Source organism: Falco punctatus (assembly GCF_963210335.1).
Source record: "Falco punctatus genome assembly, chromosome: 5".
Lineage (NCBI taxonomy): Eukaryota > Metazoa > Chordata > Aves > Falconiformes > Falconidae > Falco > Falco punctatus.
In genome coordinates, this window is record NC_137584.1 from 46,913,799 (window position 1) to 46,936,516 (window position 22,718).

The 22,718-nt window shown below is 38.0% G+C and overlaps 1 protein-coding gene across 6 annotated transcripts in view; it reads right to left on the bottom strand.

The window, feature by feature from the left end:
* Positions 1 to 22,718, bottom strand: part of SYNE1 (spectrin repeat containing nuclear envelope protein 1) — a 316,411-nt gene that overhangs the window by 284,425 nt on the left and 9,268 nt on the right. The gene's annotated exons all lie outside the window — the stretch shown is intronic.

Consider the following 22,718-nt stretch of genomic DNA (forward strand, 5'->3'; position numbering starts at 1 on the left):
CTAATTTCAGTGTAAAAGTTTGTTTTCTTCTATTATTTTGCCAAGACTAACAAAGCCATTATCATAATAACTAGGTAGTACTTACCAGCATGAAACCATAACCCAGCAAAAAACCTCATTAACAAAGAAATGTACTGCTGGGTGAATTCCTCCCACCTCTATACCTCTGGGAGAAGCCAGCCCTTTGCTACTTGCTTTTTAGTTACTGGTGTGGTTTCTAGCTTGTGAAACAGACCCTTCAGTCATGAAGGGAAGCCATACTCCAGGTGAAGAGCACAGCTCAAGGGCTTAATTTTGACTGATCTGTAGTAAATCCTCCTAGGAACAACAAATCTGTAGCAGCACCCTGAGCAGGGGACAGGGAGCAGAATGGGGAGAGCAACCATCAGTGGGGGTGCAAGTGGCTGGACTGGGCAGCAGAGTGGGCAAAGGGGCTGGGCAAGGGGCCGAGGTGGGAGCTGGCCCCAAGAGGGATCAGACACTGCCAGCTTCCTCAAGGGAGGTCTGCATCCGAACTAACTGCGAGACCTGAATTCCTTCCTACCAGTTTCAGTGCTGTGTTTCACACCGTTTACACAAACTCCTCCTGTATCAATTTGGTTATAATTTTCTTGTGATGAGAATGTTTGCATTCAAACATTGCACCTCTCAATTTTGAATTATGCCTCTAGTCTAGGAATGCAGTCTTTCTTATCTGTGACAGAGGAGAATAATTAAACACTGTCTGGTCAACAAACAAGCCCAAACATGTCTGCCAGGGCATAAGGAGCTCAAATACTTCACTTGGCTGCTTAACAGGACGTAACGTTAACAGCATTACAACAAACGGTTTAATGTGTTTTCAGCTCACTCTGCTTTTATATCCTTGGCATAGATGTTTGAGTGCCGATATTATTTCACACCAGGAAACTCAAAAATCAGAGACGGAAATGATTACGTGCTACAACCTAGTATCTTGATCTATGCCTCAAAAACTGATAGCTGCATACCAGAATATTTTCTAATTCTTTTGGCAAAGGAGTTATACTTCCTGAAAGACACTGAAGATTTAAAGTTCTTGATCCAAGTCCAAGAAGCATTATTAACATCAGCAGGTACAAGCTTGTGTTTTAATCTGGAGAGAACTTAATAGTGAAATGCTGTGAAAAATTCAGTTTCCCATTGCCACTCCAGACCAGCCCAAACTTACTGGTAAACCTTTTACACTGGTGAGAAGAGCACTGAAGAGTGATTCTGAAGGCAAACATCTGCAGATATCCTGCAGACCCGCTTTCATGAGGACTAAGAGAATGGAGTAGGCCCTTCAGGCTCTCAGAAGATGAAGGACAACCCTGTCACCTTCACAGTGTAAAATAAAGCCACTGCACCAGTACTTTTGTAGGTAACTGCTATTAAAGTATTAACACAATTAGTACAAAAATAATTAATGTAATTATTCAAGAGGTTTGAGTAAAAGCAGCACCAGAGTGACCCATTGCAGAAAACACATTTTATTCCCAAAGTCCATGGTGATGAGGTTATCAGACCCACTTACCCATCATGAGGTAAGATGAATATAACCCCCAACAGCCCAGAGCCAAAAGCGTGACGGAACTGCTCTATCCAAGAATCAGCTCAAATGACAGCTTCCACAGAAAGGCTCACATTCGAGTTGCAAACTGAATGAGAGAAGTTACCTGAATTCCCCCTTCTCCCCTTCAGGGTCGACACCAGAGCCAGTTACATTCCCAGGATTCACTGAGATACTAAGATATGATACAAGGACCAACTCCCCAGAAAAGTGATTTTTAATTATTTTTCATTTTAAACGATATTGAAATCTTTATCTTCTGGAGCCATACGCCCAGGGCACCAAATTTTTAAGCCTTCCTCTTCAGCCATGAAGACCAGAAGATGCTCTAGTGTTTTATTTTTTTACTAATAACTGAATCTAAGAAGCATCAATTATTATAAGAGTTGGCCACTCTGTAATCAAAGGCTAAAAACTGTCTTTGAATTACATGTTGATGGTAGAGAACTTCAGACGTTCCAGAGCCAAAAAAATAGAACACAAATATCAAGATCCTAAACTGAACATCCCCCAAAGTGCGTCCAGTCCTTGTTCCAACTATAATTCTGTCTTTCACTATAATTTGTCTTTCAGTGCTTTGAAACTGGAAAACAAACACATTAAAATAAAACCATTATAGTTCACAACCAAAAACACAGAACTCAATGTGATTTCTAAAATCTGCACAGTTCAGGATTCTTCACTGATTATATAAAAGTTTACAGCACTCACTGCCTCTGCCTAAAATACACACTGCCAACATCTTTTTGAGAATTTCCCATACATTTCAGGCTGAACAGTCACAAAATAAAGGCAAATTGTGAAAAACATCTGTAACTGTAAGAGAAAAAAAAAGACTACACCTCAGTCCACTCAAGTCAGTTTTGCTTCTCAGTGCCCCTATATATACACCATATTCTTGAACACCTCACATACCCATCTTCCCCCTGCTCCTGAAAGCTGAAAATGGGCAAACAAATTAGGGTGCATAAGTTACATTATGAAAGATCTTTAAAATGGTAACACGAGGTAAGTGCAGAGCACTGATTCCTCCAAGTAGTATTTACATTAACCAAAACTGATAAAAATACATGTTGTGCTGCTATACCCCTTATCCTCAAGTTACTTGGATATAACTGAACTACTTGGGCAGTTCTGAAGACATAAAGCGAATTATTCATAAAAAAATCTTCATGCAACTGCTCTCAAGACTTTTCTCACTGTTACCCATACACCTTCCCAGATAAGGTACACCAAAGAGTAAGAATAAGCCTTCTGCACAAGACAATATTCTTCAAGACCTGACACCTCTTGAACGCTATCATTTGTCTTTGTATTCCTACTATATCCTTACAGGTTCCATTATTCACATAATGGGAAATGTTTGAGGTCCATAATCTGGTTTCATGTCAATCTAATTCCGGTTTTAAATAAGTCATGTCACTTTGATTTAGGAAATTTAAGCAATCAAGCCACACAGAAATAACCAAATTCAGGATTTCAGGACTATACCCACATCTCAGAAAAAGAGGCATCTACCAAAAATACATACCATAGATTAAGGTTTTCTAAAACTAGAGAATTAAGTGCAAGTGCAAGCATGTTATAGTTCACATATTTAAAAAAAAAAAGTAAAATACAGGAATGCCTCAAACCAAATGCCTCAAGTGAAATGGAGCAATGCTGACTGACCCTGACTGAGGTTATTGCCATCCTTACATAAGTCTTTGCATTAGGTAAAATATAATGCAATCAAATATTGGAAAAACAGGCAGAACATAAGAAGGGTATAAAGCAAACACAGAAATGGAGTTACACTTGTTTACTTACCAGGAGTTGCACAAATTACAGTTTATTTTTTAAAATTCATGTTTTAAGTAACACTAAAGCCTAGATAATAGATATATAACATAGTACTTGCAAAACCCCACAATATCTATATCATTACAAATACTGCCTTCAAATTTTAACAAGGGATCTTTCTAGCTCTTGAAAACAGTCAGAGCTTTTTCTAGGTGGGAAAGAGTTGGGTGAGGGAATAGTACTTGGGTTTATGTAATTATTTAATTCAAAACTTTTGAATATCCATTATCTCCCTGGGCCAGTAAAACAGTAGAGCTTCATAGCTTAAAAATGTGTTTAAAAAATAATTCTGAACTGCTAAAGTGGGAAATAGGAACAACTTATTATGAAAAATTATCTTGTGCTAAGGCTCAGCCAAGTTGGACAACATCCACAGATTTTGGGTGTGTGCTCTTACACACAGCAGAAAAATAAACAAATAGATAGACAACTGCTGTGGCAATTAAAACTACTCAATCTTTCACATAGAAATAGGGAATGTAAAAGGGTGGGGTTTAGTAGTCTCTGGTGGAAAAGCAAGCAGAGTCCTGATATGCTTTCACATCCTATCAAGGTCAAAATTGGTCTGTGTTCCTGATGAATCAATAGAATACTGCCTGAAGACAACCTGAGAGGCAGAGGATATTAAAACTTCAGTATTTTAATGCTAGTGTGGAGTGCATGATACGACATTTTGCAGGTGCCTTTATTTTATATTATTAGAGAAGCACAGGAATCTCAGTCAAATGGGGCTGAAGGTGCTCTTGATTTCTCAAAATGAGGCCACTTGTTATTTAGGTACAGAAATATGGATATAGCTCTGGGGATCCAAGTTAAAAATGTAGCCTTTAAAAAATAAACAGTGAGGTATATTACAAGTCAGAAGTATTGCAGCTAGCCTAAGTAACCTTGAAATTATCCCCATTTAAAAAATATGATTTAACAGAGTTGCCTGTGTCCCTACTAAATAAACTGGTTGGTTACAGTTCATCTTCATCCCCCCCTGAGCAAATAATATTTCAGACAAGAATGATAAAATATGACAGTGTCTCTGCCAGTGCTTCTGGGTTATAACCTTCAGCTCACATGCACATGTTCCTGCATGTATACATGAACACACAACATAAATATATATGTGCACATGCATATGTTAATCTGGGAAAGTTTTAACTATTTCAGTGGCTGTTTCAGTGTTAACAATAATTCATAGACAGAATTCCAGTACTGGGGGAGGGGAGAAGCCACCCTAAATCTCCCTTTGAAAATCTCATTTTCTGCATAAAGAATAAATAAACAGATAAAAGCATAAGGGTTCTTCATCAGCCTTTGTCAGGCTCTGCCTCAGCAGTCAGGTTCTACCAATGAATGAGAATGGAAAGGTAGGACAAGCCTTATAAGCCAATGCCTGGGCTGTGAGCCTGAACAGAGGGTTTCCCCAAACGTCAGCTGAGTCATCCCACCAGCTGTTTCGAGATGTTCAATTTTCCACTTGGCTGAAATGCTGCTCCTTTTCCTTGTTGCTTGCTCTTGCCAACCCAGACCTGGTCCCTGCAGCCTTACCCCACCTGAAGTTTCTCCAGCTTGACCTGCATTTTCTTTAGGGCCTGCCCTGTTGTACGTACTTGTTCTTGGTGCAGCTTCTGAATCTCAGAAATTTGCCAACACCTCCTCAGTGGCAGACTATCTCCATGTCCTTAATTCCTGACCACAACTCTGGGGTCCTGATTTTGAATCCTTCACATTGGAATCAAGTGCATACACCGTAATTGCATCTCTCATCTATTTACTGTCTCTGCGTTTTCATACAGTGGCATTTTCTCCACCAATCTTGTTGGAAGGCCACCCTGAGACGAGTTTCAGTTATGTTATTATTATGATTATGACACAGTTATATTTATATATTACTTGCTTGGTGGGGCTTGTGTCACTGAACCTGTATGTTATAAACATCTTTCATCTATAACAATATAGACATAGATGCACTTAAGTTTTTCAGCTGAAACATCCTGGTTTCTCCTGATACAAGTGATTCTTTGTGTCCTCTTCTTGGCTAACACAAACACTTCTTTACACTGGTTTCTGAATGCAAAGGTAGGAAAACATGCCTCTGACAGTGCTGAAGCAGCATATAGGAAAAATGCAAAAGTAACTTGCTTTATATGAAAGAATCTTTCCCTTCAAAGTCTACCGACAGGAACTTAAAATTTGTAAATGATAATTTACAAAATAATATCTGATTTGATAATTTTGATTAAAGAACTGGATTAATTAATAGACATTTTCTTCCTAAACGAAATAACCCAGTTTTCAAATTCCCCTGAACATGCCACACACTGTGTTGACAGTATTATAAAGAAAATCTGCAGACACATGAACTACTCAGTAATGAGTCCCAAAAAACAGAATATTAGAAAAGTGTTACAAAGGGCCAGTGCTGTACAAATGGCAGTGTATAGATCTGGGACCATAAATTACTGACATTACCTTCTCCAGATGTTTTGTCTTAAACAGTTAGTTGATATTTACAAATTATTAAAAATATAAATATGCAGAAACACTACCATTTGTAGCAAATTCACAGTAAAGAATACTGCTCATCAGAGTAAAAGTCTAACCTTTTATTATGTTACTACTTACAATAAAACCTCTTTGGATATTATGTATGATCAGACTTAATAGATTCTGAGTTTAGGATGCTCCAGCTCTTTGCAATGGCTGCCAAACCACCCACCTATCCCATCCTCCAGAAACTTTTTAGAGACCTCAGAGATGCCCTAAAAGAGAAGCTCCTAAATTCTCACATGGGCCAGGACTAGTAGTTGTGAAAGATTTGTAGTACAGTCTCAGCAGTTTTCCCTGGGAGCAGCCCCTACCAGAAGGAGATTCATACACATGGACATATGGCCAAGAGTATCGGTGAAAGTGTTGTCAGATCCCAGGCATTATTTTCTACTAATGTACACCTTACTTCAAACAAACAAACCAACATAGCACCACCACCACAAAAAAACCAACCAAACAAAAAACCCACAACAAAACAGTGATATTTATACTATCACTTTTCTGTATAAAGTGTGCTGGATTTTGCTGAATAATCAGTGTGTATGGGTCTTCCCACCAGCTGGATGATAAGGACATGTGCTCTGGAGATAAAGGTAATGGAAGCAACCTGAAGACTAAGCTAGTTGTTCTGTTCGAGAGCAGAGCAGGAACGCGCCATAGCAGGCTGATTCGGTAAGGCCCTGCACGTCAAGCGGTCTCCCTTCTAGGTAACTGCTGAATGAGCTTCAAGCAACCTGAGGTACTATGGCAATGAAACTACTGCAATAAAAAAAAATACAAAAAGCTACACTGGAGCACAAGACAGGTACAGAGGTGAAGAAGTTAACTCTCATTCAAAATTGTGGAGGAAGTGTACATTCTGCACTCTCAGCATTTCTAAAGCTTTCAAGGTGGAAGAAGCAAAGTTCTTTGAAGGAAGTTCTACAGCAGTAGAATGAAGACAGCATATTAGTCCCTCATGGCTACAACTAAGCTTCTCAGGAGGCATTTAACTCCACTCAGTTGGCTATAGTATAGAAATATTTTTTTTATTTTGTTCTGCATTATCACACTTTTCTTCATACCATCTTAAAATACCAAAGGTGTTCTTTCTTCTCCTATAGTCAATACGTACGTCAATGCTTGTTCTATGTATTTACCTCCCCAAACCCCTGTTCCTTTTTGAACTTTGTTTCTATGTTCCATTGTGCTAACAGGCGTGGCATGCAGCTACTAAAGTTTCTTCAGCACCCTCCTCAACAATGTGATTTCCCTAACTGATACTTCCTTTGGTATCTTCTTCTGCCATTTCAAATAATATTTTTTTAAGAAAAACAAGGCTTTCCATGAATATTTTAAATTGTCATTGGTTCCTACGCTGCCATTTATGGCAATGTCATCTTTCATTTAGTTTATTTCTCTTGCTTTGCTTTGCCTTCAGACTGCTCTCCCTATCTCAAATGGCTGACTCATCACACCGTATCAAGCAGTTGAGAGACTCCACTTTGAAATCCCTTATGAAATTACCTTTCCCTAAAGCTCACAAATACAAAGAATCTATGCCATTCATTGGTTCAATAAAAATCTTGAAAGACAGTATCTTCTCCTGTATCTCCAAAGTTATCTGGTGTGTCTACCTACAGTTTGCAAATTCACATTAGATTTGAGTGAAAACTTTTTTTTTCATCTATACTTCCTGCATAGTTGATAACACAAAGCATTTGATGAAGATGTTTCCAGATAATCTCTAGTGAAAAATGACAAAAACACAAGCCTGTATATGCAGACATTGCCATTTTGTTAAGACGAACTCTGACTACCATTTGAAGGTGAACACTGCCCACAGAAATTATACCAGAGTCATTGGACCCACTGGCTGCGTGATGCTGGAGCAGGTGACCACTACACACTTAATTCCTCTAATTCCTCCATGCTGAAATTTGTCCAAACCTCAAAACAACTTTTGATACCTCACCAGCTCCTCTATCTTTTTTGCCAGTGGCTACTGATCTGAAGAACCTAACATTAGCATCAGAGGCAGCAGCATTTTTGTAATGCTCTAATAATGTTTTCTGCTCATTTCAGCTTGCAAAGAGAAGCTTCATACTGAGGACTTTAAAGCAGCTATGAAACCTAAACTGTAACAGGCTACTATTAAAAAAAAATACAATTTAAAGATATATAGCATGCCACAAAGTATTTTAAAAATACTGTAAAAACTCAGTAGCCCTATTAAATGATCTTCAGGGTTTATTTTGTCAATACATATAGAAAATAGGGTTCTGCAACAGAGAAGAATTTGGTATCTTTAAGCATACGGGGAGAGACGCAGTTATTTGCCATAGGTCACAGAAGACGGTAATTTATAACGTCTTGAAGAAAGGCCACTCATCCACACCCCAATCTCCCAACAATAGGTTAGTTTTGTTTTAAAAGAAGCCGATATCCAGAATTGTTGGTGCTTAGGACAAAAGCAAGCAAGTTATTCTATGTCTGCCAGTTTTCCCCAATACTGTATTTGCTCACAGCTTTTCTGGCTCCGTCCAGCGTGCGTTGCCTTTTGGTTTCATAAGCACTAAAAATAACCAACATCTAAGGAAGAACCTCCTTTCAAGAAAACAAACAATCCAAACATAAATTCATCACGAGCATTATTTCCTTCTGATATTTTTGTCATGATTTCAAGTTCTTCATGAAAACAACGTATGGGTGGAGTACCACACAGACTGGAAAGGGCAGCTATTACCTCAGTTATAATTCACATTAAAGCAAGAGAGGGGTCAGTGCCTCTTCCACAGTTAAGTGTTTACAATCCATGAGACTCTTTATGGGATGTCACTTCCCAGTAATTTGGTGGGGGGTTTAAAGGTTTAAAATGAAATGTCACTGCACATTACTACATGACAGAGATGCAGGATGAATACAGAAATGTGTTTATCCACTTCATTTATCAATCATAATTGTTACATAATAATGATAGAAAAGCATGGATATCTATAGCTACGAGTATTTAGCTTCTGCCTGCATGTCTTGGATTTGATATACCTGTAAGCAGGTCTTTACTATCTTTACTCCACCATTGTAAGAAAAGGTGGTTTTGCCTTCCAAGCAGGGATGTTGTAAACCTAAATACCTTAAAAACTTGGAGAAACTTTAACAGTAGCGAAGAACATACAATTGCAATAGTGCTATGAATTTGTTATGAATATGTTGCTGTTTCTTCTCAGCAGAGCTCTACTTCGTAAGAAAAAATAAAAGGATGTTTCAATTGGGTTTAGTAGTTAATTTAAACATAGTATCACCATACTTCTATATTTGTTGTGTTCAGGCTCTGCCAGTTACTTAAATAACTATGTACTCTAATAGAGTACTCATATTTGGGATGTAGTAAACATTTTCAGTTTAGATGATAATTTGATCAACTGATTTGAAACATCTGTCTGTTTTATTATGTATGTATATGTATGTACACACACATAGATTTACATATGAATTTGTTAGATCAAATCCCCAACCTTTCACTGCTTAAAATTTGAATTCCCAACTGAAGATCTAAAAGTAGCTGCCAGGAACCCAAGACTTCCTGAAAGGAGCGTGCAGGAGAACAGTATTCATATGAACAAAAAACAGTACAAAAATTGAGTGTATCATGGTGCATATCATATCCAAGCTTCAATATCCAAGCTGTCCCAAAACCTGATTAGTAGATGGCAAACAAGCAGAGAGATCTTTTCCTGATTCCCATCCATACAGACTCCTCCCAACAAGCAGGAGCGCATGCAGCCTCTAAGATACTGAACTCCACGGCATGAAGTTATACTTTCACTTTCCCCTCCAGTATGATTTCATTATAGCTGTGCTCCATTAAATCCATGGTGAAAGGTACTGCCTTCGAACACAGCAATTTCTGCTATTTCTGTAAATTTATGTTAGGTAATCTTGACTTGCAAAACATGAACTGCTTATCAGAAGAGGTAAGAGGAACTTATTTATTTCAACAACTTCCTCCTTTCTATACCCTAATGTGTTCCCTTTTTCATTTTCCCAGCACAGTCCTGTGTACTTCTTGTCCGGATGACCTGAGGCAGCATGTGCCCAACTTGCAACTACCTTTAAGTGTAAGAAGAAACAGTGAAATGCCTGCTCAGTTGAGAGTTTGAAGTCTGTCCCTTCACAGGAATCCAGCCTTTCATATCTACGAACACACACACGTGTACTCCAATGTAAAGCTAATCAACCTGATAATACTTGCCAAATAGAGAACTGATTCCTTGTGCCCTTTTCCACTCCACTTCTCACTTTTCTGTGCTCACAAGAGACACACCATCACTCAGGACTGAACACTCTCCTGGCTTCACAATTCCTAATTCTTTCAGTTTAGGTCACAGTCTTATCTGGTACATCTTGTGCTAGCTTCTTCAAAACATCTGTCTCAGCCTTCACCAACCCGTCTAGGTTCTTCCTCAAGGACAACATATCAGCTGCAATCCCTGGACGTTTTCTATACAGCAGAAAGAGGCTTATACTGATGTACTGACTATATTTTCAATCCATATTTGAGTCTTTGTTGCACAAAAAACGTTTAGATGTATACATTCTCTTAATTTTTATGCTAAGACAGGTAACAAAAGGGAAACTAGAGAAACTAGATTATTAGATTATACGTTATATCACTAGCCAACAACTTAATCTGGTTTCGTCTTTATTGGTGAACAGTGAAGCAGTCAGTATGCACTGTGGTTACAGAGACATAGTGAACTTAAAAATCTTGGGATTTTTTTAATCCAAGCTTAAAAAGCTTGGGATTCATTTGCCATAGTGACCTTTTCTCTTTAGCACTAGGTTTATCTCAGTGTCATTCTGAAGGGGGTATTTTTCTTTGGTTTTGCTTTGTGTGTGGGGGAAAGGAGACAATTTTCCCTCCAAGCACAGCTTTAAAAGGGTAAATCTGCCAAAGCAGCTTATGTCCAGGATTGCTGGCAATCGGCCACCAATTCTGTCCAGTCACTGAGGAAGAGAGATTTCTGGAGAACAGATGATCAGCATCCTGTAGCGCTGGTCTGAGACAGAATGAAAGAGGTCATGTAAATACAGCATATGGTTTTCAGCGACAAGCTATTGAGTTGTATTCTTTAGAACTCAGCATCTCAGGTTAGATTTTTCTATGCCAGAATATAAATCTAGATGACAATGCCTATAAAACTAGATGAGAAAGCCTAAAAATAAATCTAAACCAATAACCACTGCACAGTCTTAATTACATGTAAATATCAGCTATTAACAAGCTTTAATTCTTTCTGCTTCTGCAGCAAAAAGGTAAAAAAAAGTTGAAATATAGACAATGCTAAAATAACTTGCTCTCAAAGTCAATTATTAGTAAAAGATGGAACAAAACTGTAAGTTTTTAAAGTGTAAAGGAATCCAAGCGACAGGTTTTAGTAAAAGAGGCCAGAGAAAACCAGAACATAACAATTGACTAGTCTGAAACTACTCTAATTACATGGACTCAGGACTTCAAATTACTTGTAAACTGAAGTAATGACCTAGAAAACAAGGTCCCTTTATTAGGAAGAGAGAAGAAATTGAGGTACTTCTTTATAACAGACTAATGAACAGCTCTTGATGTTTAATTCAGCACTCACTGCCAGAGCAAGTGCAATAGCATTCTGCAGCACCAGGGAAGCAGGACCCATCATCCACCCATCACCCAGTAATTAGCAAATGGTCAAATCGTGCTAGGGAACAAGCAAGTAATGATGGTATAGACATTTTGATTGTACTCAGAACTAAACTTATTAATTCGGATGAAAGACTTTTTTTTTTTTTTTTTTTTTTTTGAGTGCAAGGATTTTGAAACAGAATGAGACCCTAGATGGAAATCTGATTTCTCACTGAGGTAGGTCTCAGGAATGCAGATACAACTTTTGCTAGCAGGTATTGTACAGTGCCTCCAAAATAAACTGCAAGAATAAAACCACACTTTAGGGCAAACATGCTCTTAGTTGTTCACTGAGACAGCTCACAACCAATAACACAGTTTAAATTCTTGCCATGGTATTTCTTTTGTTTAGAGATGGAAATCAGCTTCTCTCTCTATTTTTGTATTTCATGTTATTGCTGTTCCCAGTGTCTAATCTTTCCACACTGATTTTTCTTTCAATATTTCTATCTATCAGACAGCTATATGGGTTTCTTTTGCTTTCACTTCACTTTTTCTTTCACTTCTATGTGTTTTCCCATGTGTTAGTTTGTTCTATTTCCTTGAAAACATTATGCACAGCTTTTTACCTAACTTCTAATTAGAAGTTTATTTTGCTGGTAGGTGCAAAGAAAGCATTTAAAGATATATATATCTTTTTTTTTTTAATGTGAAATTAGTTTTTTTGCTTTAAGGTCATTTCATCTTCCACTCAGCTCTGATTTCTGTGCTTTATACTTTCTCTTTGGCAGTAAGAAGTAGCTAGGCATCCACAATTCTGATCAGCTTCAATCTTTTCGTTCCCTACAAAGGAAGTTCAATGCGCATTTTCATGCAAGTCTGTTTATATCTTTCTTTTGCATTACCTGTGACACTACCATAATTCATATTTTTAAACATCACAAATCTATGAGAATAACCTGAGCTCCTTAACCACTGGCACTAATGTTATCATAACTAACAATGTCACTGAAATCTGTCAAAGAAATGGTAAAGATTCTGGATTTGGTCTCATTGAAAATACAAATCTGCTGGCACTTTGCATTTCAGTGGGAGAACAATCATTGTATTGTCATGCCTGTTGCTTTAAATAGCTGCATATTTGCAGCTATGAGGCCTGCCCTTTTAACTATACTATGAATAAAGTATTTTTTAAAAAAGCACTGCAGCCAAACCAAAATTTTTGGTAACTAACACATAATAATGTAGAAAACTTGAAGAAAATATGCTGTTGAAACTTACTTACAGTGTGACTTTCCAGTCATGCTGCTGAATATGTGTTAAGTTGCAATTTTTAAGCCAAATTTCAAGCTCCTTCTTATTCCAAATGACACAGCTCCCAGTATTTCAATGTTCAATAGGAACAACCAGCTATTAATAAACAGAAATAGCTATGAGTAGCTACTGATAGGTACATGTGCACCTGATTTCTATCAGTAGATAGATGTGCACCTGATTTGTAGATAAAAGCTCATACCTAACCAGCTCAGTAAAGTTTTAAAAACTGGTTTATTCTTCCTGATTGCAGTAAAGGCCAGGTTGCATCCTACACTTTCATAGTAGTGGGTAGAGAATAAGACCATCCTCTGTTTCAGTTCCCATCTGGAAAGCGGTATTAACTATCCTTACCACCCTCACAGGTTAAAATGTGCTACTTCCTTACGTATTTCCATAACTCTTTCAAAATCCAACAAAACCAACAAAATGAAAACTAGAAAAAAACCTGACTACTTAAGAATTATCACAGTGGTATACCATTACCTACTCTCATTCACAAATGTATATCACTTCCTATATAAACCTGAAGGCTTCTTACTGATAAATACAAAGTGTAATTTTTTTATGCAGACACACATTTCCCCAGGGAACACAGGATTTAAATGTGCCCAGGATCTTAAGCACAAACACACAGAGACAGTAAGCATGAACTATTAGTCTCTTAGAAACTAGATGTAAACACAACAATTAACTGTGTGATTCCTTTTATTTATTCAAATCACTTCTGGCAGCTGGTCACACCTCCAGCTTTCTTAGTAACCACACAAACGAAAAGGCAGTCTTGAGATTATGAAAGAAGAATTATGCAACGAGGCTGTGTACACACTCACCACAGTGTCCAAACAAAAGGCAATTCTAGAAAGCAAGACCAAGAAAGCAGATTATGCAACTAAAGTCTTCTCCCTTCCACTATACATTGTGATGGAGAAGCAGCAGATTTTGTGCTCCTCAGACAGTCAGCCAGCCAGAAAAAAAACCAAAATGAAATTAGGTCTCTTTGGGAAGCAGAAAGCCTCCCAGTAAGATTCAGAGCTCTGTATTCAAAAAAGGTTTAATTCAAATGAAAAAAGCAGCGATTCAGTCTTTCATTACAGCTACTTTTTTTTTTGGTAGGATGGATACGTATTTTAGAAATGTAAACAAGGTTGTCACATGGCTTCACTTTTATATAACAGACATGGCACTAAATTAAAAAAAATAATAGTTCCAGGATAACCCACTGACTTCAGCTCACAACTGCAGGTAAGTATTTAGGTTTAGAAATATCAGTCATGTTGAGGATGCTAAATACATTTACAAATAATAAATTTCTAATTTCTGATTAATACCATTGAAGATTTTTAATTCACTTTATTTTTATATCTATGGATCAGACTATAAAGTACTGAAGTCTTTGAAGCTGAAGAAAGGCATGTAAAGAGGTATTAAAAAATGCACATCATTACTTTTTATGGCAATATCTATCTCTAGGTGCCCAAATACCGTTTCAAATCCTATTCTTCCTGCATTGCACAACTTCAGTAATGCAAAGCAGCCAGAAATCCAGGTTAATTAGCCTTATGTCCTGTCTAATCAGTCTCAAACCAGGGTACGATTATCCATGTTTTATTTACTGCAACTCACATCTGCTAACAAAGCTTTATGCCCAGAAGACTTCTGCTACATGGCGGCTTGATCACATTTGCTTTTTCACTGACTTGATTGACCATTGGATGGTCTCACCTTCGTCTCCCCTGTCCACAACCTTGACTTTTGGCTTCTTTAAGCATCACCTCACCCCCCATGGCCCGAGTTTCTGTGACAATGCACTCCACCGGGGGGAAATGCCAGCTAGGCTACAAATCTCAGTAAAGGGTCCATTCCCTAATATTCCCCTCCTCATTTCAATGGCAGCACAAGCTTTGCAACTTCCATTAGAAGATACTTCTTATTCTTCTTGCTGTAAAAAGGTGTATCAGCTTCACTTGTGTTTGAATGGAATAGCAGCATCCAGGCTGCAAAACAGCACTCAAGTATGTAGCCAATCTGACTAATAGCAGAATGATTGGGCTGGTACAGTGATTGGCTTAGTAGCTCGTACCTGTTGTAACTGGTGGTGCTCATTCTCAGTTCTCTCCTGAAAAACCACATGATGTTTCTGGACTACCCAGTGGGCCTAAACAGGTAGGGGTTTTGTTGTTTTTAATTAACAAGTGTCAAGTAAGAGAGAGAATTTGGCTGTTACCTGCAGCCGCATCCTAAGCAAGCCTCAGTTCTGACTCAGTACTGGGAATGGCTGCACCACTTGAACCTGGGAAAGTCCAGGGACGTCTTGGCAAATGAAACAATAAAATAGAAACCCTGGCCAAAACAAACAGAATGAAGAGATGGGCCTTTACACAAGCTTAACTGCAATAATGATTTACTTTCATTTTCCCTGGGACAATGAAAGCACAATTCAAAAACTGAGTCTACCACACAAATAACCCTGATTTCTTATCAACAGTCAAGGCTGAAAACTACAGTCTCCATTCCTAAGTGAGCTTTTTTTCTTTTTTCATCTATTAGGCACTACAAGCAAGTAAATATTTTGCTTTGGCCTCATATCTTCTTGAATACTGGGATCTTGTATGTAAAGGTTTTTTCCCCTTCAAGACCAGAAAGCTAACAATAATATTCTTCACTTACTATTGCTGTTACTGTTCATTCCCCTCACCTTATGGAAAGAAGATTTTTCCTTTTTTTTAATGAGCTTAAGATAAAGCCTTTACAGAACAGCTGTTGCATGCACAAGGTCTGGAAGTGACTGGCTTTCTTGCAATAGCACCTTGAGTAATAAAGATGTACAGCAAGTTCACACCACCATGCAGTTGTTGCACTATATGGTACTCTCCAGGTACGCCAATGATGACGCCCAGGCAATCTGGTGGAGGCATGACAGCCTATGCAGTTATGACAAGCTACTCCAGCTGGCCTGTATGTGTAAGGTGCGGAAATAGGAACAGTATATCACAGTTGTATAGGCCTTCAGCATCTTTGTAAGGGGATGATGAATTTTCCCTAGGAATTATATTGGCATAGCTAAAAAGAAATTTGGTGATTTGAGTAAACTACATTGTAACACAACAGCTGCCACAACAGCTATGCAGATAGAAAATGTTATTAAATATTCCAGATGTATCTTATATCAGGGCAAATAAAATAGTCTTTAGCTTGGAGATTCATTGGGTCTGCAGGTTTATGTTACAAGCCTAACAGTGTTATAAAAGAGATTACATATGTTCTCCATAGGCACTTAAAACAACATGCATCAGTGAGGGTATAATGCTTTTAAAAGTAATGAAGACTATGTAACAAATACTGACAGTAATTACATATAATCTAGTGAAATTACAGTAAAAGAAGCTTCACAATTTATGTCTCATAATATGTTAATGTTTACGTTCCATGTCACGAAACTCCAAACAATATTTTACAACACTGTACTTTAACAACAATGACTCCTCAGCAGGAAAAGCATGAGAGAGAGAGAAACTGGAGAGGGGAGAGCAAGTTGAGGTGTGGGGTCTTGGCCAAAAGGCAGGCTGTGCCGGGGCTGGGCTGGAGCCTAAGAGGAACTGTCCTCACCACGTAGTAAACTGGCATTACTCCTTCTTCCATGCTTACCTGAAGGTTACTTATCCTGAAATATCAAGATGCTTTTCTACTAGTTCCCTAACAGTTCTGACATTGAACTAAAATAATCACTGAGGATCCAAAATAAACTTGCATTTGTTTCACTGGACAGGATGGAGGCTAGCTTTTACTATTAGTCCTAGTTCCTTCATGCACTTCTGAAAAGATCATTCTGTGTGGACCAGCCCCAAATTAGTGTCTGCTAACAACGGAGGAAAATAAAACATACATCCCCAAAAAACAAGAAACCAGAATCTGAATATAAATGTTAACTCTGCAAGTAAGTAATCAGTTATATATTGAATTTTACAGGAACTTATTTCAAGCATCTCTTTTTTCACTATGAAGAAATAAATTCCAAAGAGCTAGGGTTGGGTTTACTTTCTTGGATTGGTTTTTTTTTTGTTGTTTTTGTTGGGTTTTTTTCTTTCTTTCTTCTTTTTTAAACAGACTGTTGGATTCTTAATAGGTTGTTGACACTTCCTTCATAAGGCTCCTTCTCATCTTAGATGAAAGACAGAACAAGTAGCCTGTTTTCTTGCACACAGTAATAGACGATTCACTTGGATACATACAACTGCCATCTAACAAACCTCACTGTGAGTCTAAAATTAGAATTCCGTGATATGACTCACAAGGAGCAGCTTTGTGATAGAAACTAGGATTTTTTAAGCAAATGAACTCTAAAGTGCAAAATAAAAACTGCATTCTAGAAATAGCATGTGAAATAAATTCCTAATAATTGTTAGGTGTTACTTATCTGTGTGCTTTATCTACCTGCATGTATATTCTCTGAAGTATATGATCATCCTGATAATTAAAGGTGGTGAAGCTTCTGATTTCCACAAAAGGGAAAAACAGGATTAGAGTAAACCAGTAGAAATTTCTCACTGAAATATTTTGCCTTTACATCACAGAAGTCTCTACATCAGTATACAAGCATGCAACAGCTCCTCTACAAAAGTATTTTAATGCTTATTAATTAGTAACTAGGGACAAGAGACATGTTCCCCCATAATTTTCAGTTCCTCTATTGTTAAGAAATAACAGAGATGGCATTCCAGAAGGGAGGGTTATCTACGATGATGACAATTTGCTATGTTCAAATTTAATACTACAGCAAAATGTACAAGATTTATTGTAGGAAGATACTACAGCACAGCTGTGAGAAGATAGTTTAATTTTTCAGGCCTGCCGTATACTCTAATATAAACAGGAAATTAATTAGATGCCACAAAACAGGCAAGTGACAAATATCATAATCTGCACAGAACAACCTGACATCATAATACTTCGAAGATACTCTGCTTCCTGATACCCCAAACCCAATGCTATTACTAAAATAACTGTCTAGCTGCCTGTCAGAATAGAGGGGATGCTCTCAAAGATACTCGTCACTGTAATATTTTCCTCCTCAAAATCTTTATCTTCACTAACCCCTCAAAACTGACACATAATTGTTCCTATTTAGACTTCTTGAAATATCACCCCTTTCACACCAGTAACAAATACAGCAGATGTTATTTTAAGATAAAGTCTTAAGCTAAAACAGTTTTAGAGCCTGAGATGGGGATTTATCACAACCAACATCAAACAGCTGTGGTGTGGATGCCTACATATGAGGAACTTGTCAAACTACTCTGAGCAGAGTGGAGCTGCTGAAGGCAGGTTTGTGTAAAATACAAGACGCCTGACATATTTTATATATCCACTATATTTTAGAAGCACCATTTTTAACCACTGCCTATAAAACGATCCAAGGAAGATCCTCTTCCATTTTGCCTGCTGCATTTTGTGTAATGAATCCTGTTCTCAGTGTTTCAATAGCATATAAGAATTTTTTTGAACTGTGTTGCTCCAGACCAAATGAAAGCAATTTCAGTGTGAGGCACTACCATGTCAACCATTTTCTGCACTAAATATATACTTTATCCGAGATGAAAATTGAAAAAAAATGTTAATTTTTCTTAAATAGCAACTCAAATGCAAATACATGTTTGTCTTTTATACCACCCGTGTGACCTTCAGTGCTTCGCATTCTGGTTGGCCATCAACCAAGAGGGAAGAGGAGCACAGGTTAGTTTAACCTTAAGGACAGTGCTGTGATCACCAAAAGTGCAAGCAAGAAAAAAAAAGTATCTAGGAATATGCTGATTTACATTACATGATTAATTTTGGGAGAAAAAGCAGAAGAAAAGTGTAAGCAATAAAATAGCAATATTAATTTAAAAAAAAATATTTAAATTTCTTTGAAACCACTAACTTAGAATTTGTTAACAAAATACCCCTCAAAAAATAGGACCATGCTTCATTAAAATAAATGGTGCATTGCACAGACTGCCCTAGGAGTATGCTGTTATTAAGAACGCAAAATGAAACTAACTGCAGTCAAAATAAAATTACATGATTCTTTTCACTGAGATACTTATTGCTCTATATGACAAAACATCCTAATACAACATGATACCTAGAATTCAGTGCATACTTAAGTAATTTGTGCCACAAGTGAAATGTTTTGATTGTACCCTGTCACCTATGTTTTTGCAATATCTATAGGTAGCTCAGAACTTATCTTTGCCAGCCATACATCAGATTATTACTATCACATACCCGGGTCAGAAGAAACCTGAAGTGGATTCTCACAGCACTTGTTCCCATATGCATAAACCAGAATTAAATACTTGTAGCAATGGTGATTTTACAGCTAGCCTTAGCAACATTCCTTATCCAATGTTAACTAATGTTTAACCTGAATACCTCCAGCTGCAGCCTAACCCTTTCACATGTTTTTGTTGTATAAATGAAAACATTTGATTTCTTTTCACTCTTCTTTTTTTTTACCTTTTAATGACCTTTTTTTCAGCTATGATGTTTTTTCCAGCTGTCTTTACCTTCACAGATAAACCTTGCATTTCAATATTTTGTTCTGAAATAGTATTAACTTAAATTTGCTCCTTTCAGCAGGAAAATTCAAATCCTGCTTTAATTCCTCCTGTTAAGTAACACTTGGGCTGTAATGTTATTCAGTTTCCCACTTCATCGTTTAGATTTACTTGGCCTTCAGATCATATAGTCTACAGAGTCAATAGAGTCAAAAGAGTCTGTTTTCCCCTAATGCACTGCCAATGAGTAATGAATAGCCTTAGTTACAAGACCTGCTCACCTGAGAGACTAATAATTTACACTGGCACCTGTTGTAACCCAAGAATCTTCCAAATTCAAGAAAGCTGCAGGAATTGAGCTGGGACATTTCAGAGAGTGAAAGACCGCAAAGAGAAAGCAGCAGCATGACTACACAGAACCAGCAAACTGGACAGAAGGAAACCTTAACTGGGGCAGTATTTGTGATGTGGGGGTAAATCTCAGCTCTGCAAGGTGTGCAGCGTGCCCTCCTGACCAAGCACACCTTTTCAGTTTTGCTTACATTTACAAATGTGATCTTGCAGCTTTATTTCGCAGATGATAAAAAGGCAAATGGCACTGAAAGGGAAGACCCTGCCACTTGCCTTTTTGCCAGGAGCTCACCTGACCTCCACAAACCGATTTTTAGCTGGTTCAGGTCTATGGTAAGAGAAGGAAGGGCACTGGTGGAAAGAAAGTTGGGTACATGCACGCAGTAAGGCAAGGTAGCTTTCAGTAGTAGGCATCTGTTAAATCAGCTTAGTTTAATGTTAAACTCTTGGCACTGTTGACTTAGAGAAAACAACCAAAGAAAAACGCCAGTGAAGGTACATATCAACAAAGTGCCTATTGGCTAAATAGAAAAGAAAGCTACTGTTTGGTTGATGGCTACTGCTGCCACGGTGTGAAAAATAAATTCTAGAATGTAAAAGGAAGGAAAAGAAGAGCCAAAACTTAAGGAGGAAAAGGAAAGACAATCCAGAAAAAAACTAACCCACAGCATTCTGTGAATAGCGCTAATATAAGGCAGGCATTAAAAGTACAGATAATACACAGTTGTAGGTAACTGTGTGGTAAAGCACAACTGCTGCTGGGCACTGACTGAGGATCCCCAAACCATCTCTATTCATGTTACACTGAACACTACCAGCTCCACTCTTTCCTCAAGCTATGTACTCAGCTCCAACTGCACATATTCGGGGCTACCATGCAAACATGCCAAGAAATACCTCTGAGTTTCTATGTCCATACCTGTTCCTGTTTCAGATGACTAATTTCTGAAAGGTGGAGCAACGTTAATTCACAAGGGCTAAGGCAGTCCAAATGCAGATTACCTGCTCATCCATAATGCAGAACTACAGACTAAAAAAAGATTTTGGCTCCAAGCACTCCAGTCTTGGCACAGGTGATATATTGAAGTAGTGCTTCTGCAGCAAAACTCAGATCCCAGCAATACCAAGATGAACTGATTTCATCTAAGAAGCAAAGAATCTTAGAAATTTTTTTAGAATTTTAGAAACTTTTTTACAGGTATAATTTCAAACTAACATTTTATGCCAAATGTGCATTTAGTTCTTACAATTTCTTCTGAAATGTCTTCAATTAAAAGGTCACTTAATTATTGTTGCTCAATTTCCAAAAAGAAAAAAACCACAAACATAACAGACTGAACTATACATCATATTTCAACAAAGCAAAATACATAAAATTTAAAAACTATTATGTAAAAAAACACCAAAGTGTAAATAAACAGAATAGCTGTTTTGTCAGCAACAGCTTTACAGATGTTTAGAAAATTAGTATATAACAATCAAAGAATCATAGAATTGTTTAGGTTGGAAAAGACCTTTTAATATCATCAAATCCAACCATTAACCTAGCACTGCCAAGTCCACCCCTAAACCATGTCCTTAAGCGCCACATCTGCACATCTTTCAAATACCTCCAGGGATGGTGACTCAGTCACTTCCCTGAAGGAGAACAGGCTGTCCAGATGAAGAAATTTTTCCCAATATCCAATGTAAACCTCCCCTGGTGCAACTCGAGGCCATTTCCTCTTGTCCCAACACTTATTACTTGGGAGAAGAGACCGAAACCCACCGCGCTACAGGTGGCTGTCCCCCTGAGCCTCCTTTTCTCCAGGCTAAACACCACCAGTTCCCTCAGCTCCTCCTCATAAGACTCATGTTCTAGACCCTTCACCAGCTTCATTGCCCTTCTTTAGACACACACCAGTACCTCAATGTCTTTCTGATAATTAATAGTCCACATGCTCTGTAAATACATCCTGTAGCATCCTCCTTACACATTGCTTCAGAGTACCAGCCCGGATAATCCTCCCTGAACATAGCTCAGCTCCCTGATCCTTTGCTTTGCAATATGCCTCCATAACCTTCAAGCACCTCTGACATTCCTCATATGCCTTTCTTCATATTCCTCAGAAGGTCTCAAAATTTCATAATTATTCGTTTCTGGCTTCAAATCTCTCATTTATTCTCATATTCATCTATCATATTCTCATCTGGAACCCTTACTAAGAACATGAATTCTTTTAAGTATATAGTATACTGAGATAGATAGATATAAATAGACACACACACACAGAGTATACTCAGACCCTTGCCTGTTCTGTGAGCAAGGCTGCCACACTGTACCCTTGCCTTCCCTCACTCATTTGCGTCTACCCGGGGCGTCTTCTCCGACCACAAATTCTCTAGGCAAGGAATACTTCCTCGCTCTATGTTTGTAGACACTTTGAGCAACCATTGTCCAAGATTGCAGCCTAAGAATTAGGAGACACAAACAAAAATAGCAAGGAAAGAGATAATAACTGTACAAAAGGCTGAAGAACATCAGGCAGAAGCATTTTGGAATTGGAGAATCATAGAATTGTTTGGGTTGGAAGGAACCTTAAAGATCATCTAGTCCAATCTTCCCTGCCATGGGCAGGGACACCTTCCATGAGACCAGGCCTCCAACCTGGCCTTGGACACTGCCAGGGATGGGGCATCCACAACTTCTCTGGACAACCTGTTCCAGTGCCTCATCATCCTCATAATGAAGATTTTTTTCCTTCTATGTAATCTAAATCTACCCTCTTTTAGTTTGAAACCATTACCCCTTGTCCTATTGCTACAGGCCTTATTAGAAAGTCTGTCCCCACCTTTCTTATAACCCCCCTTTAAGTGTTGAAAGTGCTGTAGCAGGTCTAACTAGGACAGACCCTGAAACTTTATTCTTATATTTATCTACAGA